General features: G+C 34.5%; 1 pseudogene; it reads left to right on the top strand.

Annotated features, from left to right (window-relative positions):
- Positions 1-48: 48 nt before the first annotated feature.
- Positions 49-1,446, top strand: LOC114635626 (annotated as a pseudogene).
- Positions 1,447-3,597: the final 2,151 nt, after the last annotated feature.

Genomic DNA, 3,597 nt, shown 5'->3' with positions numbered 1-3,597 from the left:
TGCACTTTCAAAACCAGAGGTAATCATCTGTCTTGAACAAAAAAAAAGAGCCCTGGATTGTTGATCGAGAAAAATCAGAAGGACAAGAACCAGGCCAAAAAGGAGAAGGCACTCTGAAAGCCAGAGTATTTACCCAGTTACCAAATATTCAAGCTCACCAAAGCATCCATAAAGGAGACAAACCGTACAAATATAATGAATGTGGAAATTCAATCACCTGTTCCTCAAGGCTTAAAGTTCACCACAGAAGCCATACTGGAAACAAACCTTACAAATGTAATGAATGTGGGAGATCCTTCACACATTCCTCAAGTCTTAGAGTTCACCACAGAATCCATACAGGAGACAGACCTTACAAATGTAATAAGTGTGGTAAATCATTTACACAGTCTCCAAATCTTCATGTTCACTACAGAATTCATACTGGTGAGAAACCTTACAAATGTAATGAATGTGGGGAATCCTTCACCCGTTCTTCAAATCTTAAAGATCATCACAGAATCCATACTGGAGACAAACCTTACAAATGTAATAAGTGTGGTAAATCATTTACACAGACCTCAAAACTTCATGTTCACTACAGAATTCACACTGGTGAGAAACCTTACAAATGTAATAAATGTGGGAAATCCTTCATCCATTTTTCAAGTCTTAGATATCACCACAATATCCATACTAGGGACACACCTTAAAAATAGTAATAAGTGTGGTAAATCATTTACACAGCACTCACTTCTTTTTATTGACTGCAGAATTCATACTGGAGAGAAACCTTACAAATATAATGAGTGTGGGAAATCCTTTACCCATTCCTCAGGTCTCAGAGTTTACCACAGAATCCATGTAGGAGACAGACCTTATAAATGTAATAAGTATGATTAATTATTTACATGGTTCTCATGTCTTCAAGCTTACTACAGAATCCACTCTAGAATTCAATGCTACAAATGTAAATATTGTGGCAAATCTTTTATCTGGTGTTAATCTATCTAAGGTCATCAAAGAATCAATATTGGAAAGCAATCTTATAGGTGTAATGAACCCAGATAATCCTATTCTGCTCCTTAAATTTTCAGTCTCAGCAGAGAATTCATACAGGAGACAAAGCTGAAAAATGTGGTAACAGTGGACCTTTATTTTCAAAGTCCTCAACTCTTCAGCCTCATCACTAGAATCCATTGTGGAGACAAACCTTTCAAATATAGTGAATTTTGCAAATCCTTTACCCTGTCCTCAAATCTTCATCGTGACCACAGAATCTCTATTGTAAAAAATCATTACCAATATAAAGAATGTGGAAAATCCTACACTCAGAAATCATATTTGCAAACCAAATTTAGCATGCACACCAGAGGGAAACCTTACAAATATCAAGACAAATATCATTTATTACAAACTCTATCCTTAGACCACAAACAAGATCCATGTGAGAGGCTAAGAGGATAGGTAATTAAATTCTAGTATTCATACAGAATTCTGTTATGTACAATGAGAAATGAATTAGTAAGAATTTAAATAATGGTGAGACCTTACTCATTATCGGAGAACTACCATAGGAAAGTCCAATATTTCATTAGGAATTGAAAACATTTTACACAAAGCCAACTTATATTCATATTTTGTATTTATTTGGAAAAAAATGAAAAAAGTTGTTCACTCAGTAGTAATCTGACATCATTAATTAATAATGGTATAGAATTTATGTTCTAACAAATTGAAGAAACAATATTTTAAAATGTAAGGATTTAATCGAGGATAATGTTAATTACTACCCTGATCAAAACCAGTTGCATAGTGTTCTATATATTTTATTAAGGTAGAATACTGATATTTGTGAGATAAATTTTATGTGAAGATTATTGTTTTGTTAGTCTTTGAGGTTTTTGTAGGGTATATGTTATGGGCATATTATAGGTAATTTTAAAACTCAAACTAATACGTTCTTTGTCAGAGGTATCAATAAATATATTACAAACTGTCTTCTCTTAATCCAAAAAAAAGAATAGAAGCCAAAAAATATTAGATAACATCAATATATATATATGATAGAGATATATTTCATATCAAAGTGCAAGAAGAATTCAAAACATAGAGCCGTGTCTTTTATGTTCAATTTTTTGTTTGTATGTGCAAGCTGTTGACAAAAATAGCTTTCTGTGCGTTTGATATGATCAAGGGTGCCGGGAGCTGGGAAGGAATGGAATTTGGCAAAGAAGGAACAAATAATCCCCAAGCATGAGAGAAGGTGGATGTGCCAGGCCAGGGGTATCATGTGTTCTTTTGCTTTGACGAACATTCCAAAGCACGACTCAAATATCTACAACAACTGCTTGTTGGTGGCATTGTTTTTCAGTGTGCTTACCTCTTTTTCATAGAACTTGGAAGATAACAAGGATATACTAGAACCTTCCAGTGCCTGCAATCAGATCTGTGATGAGATGAACACTGATCCAAGGCAATGAGAACTTACGAGAGACAGAGGGAGAATCCTCACCAAAGCCAGAAAATCCAGATCTTAATCCAACCTTAACTAGCTGTGAGACATCTGTTAATATAATTTCATTGATGATGTGGGCTTTTCTTCTACCAATTAAATGAAGTAATAGACTCAGTTACTCTCTAAGGTCATCTCAATCATCAACGTGCTATAACTAGCTAAATCTTGGTGTTGTGATTTTTATACTCTAAATAAACCATACAAATAAACATCTTACTTTCAAGCAACGAAGGAAAAAAGATTAGACTGTAAAACTAAGACATTATGTTCTTGCTTTTCTTTAATATGTGCTTATTTATTTCCTTTGCATGTGTGTGGGTACACAGGCCATGGTATACATAAGACATGGTATACATAAGACATGGTATACATAAGGCCATGGTATACATAAGGCCATGGTACACATGTAGAAGTCATAAGACTACTAACTCATGGGAGTTGGTTCTTTCCTTCCACCATGTGGGTCTGGAGGGTCTAAGTTAGATCATCAGTGTTTGCAGTAGGTGTCTTTCCCAGTGAGCCCTCTCACCACTGTCTGCCTAGGGGTTGAATTTTTTAACAGAGATCAACAGAAAGGAGAATTTTCATGAAGGATCTATGATGGTCAGGAAGCCCAGGACCGAATAGCAACTCGGATCTGAACATGAACGAACTATGAGAAAAATCCATACAGAGGGGCATTCTGCAAACTAACAACAGCAACAAAAATAAATTTATAATTTATATATGAGCAAATGAATCTAAAAATTGATGACTATATGCTTTAGATGTTGAAGTATAGAAAATATCTCTTTCACGATTATTTTACTAATATCTTCCTACTAATAATGAATTTATTCTCATGATGAGTATAACACTAGGATATATTATCTGCTCATTATATATAACCTAAAAATTGCCTATAATTGGCTTGACTTGTTATATGTTTTTAAAAGATTCATTTTAATTTAATTAGCTCACAAACTAACAACATATTATGGAAGCCACTCAAATATCTGTGAAGTTCCAAACTCAATTCTATACATCTCGAAGAACTAACCCTCCCGTTAGCATGCCACTCTGAGGCTGTGGACTAACCCTCCCGTTAGCATGGCCACTCT

This window comes from Grammomys surdaster, unplaced genomic scaffold, assembly GCF_004785775.1.
Source record: "Grammomys surdaster isolate TR1022 unplaced genomic scaffold, NIH_TR_1.0 114377, whole genome shotgun sequence".
Lineage (NCBI taxonomy): Eukaryota > Metazoa > Chordata > Mammalia > Rodentia > Muridae > Grammomys > Grammomys surdaster.
Note: the sequence above shows the minus strand (reverse complement) of the source record. Positions and strands in the feature narration are given on the sequence as shown.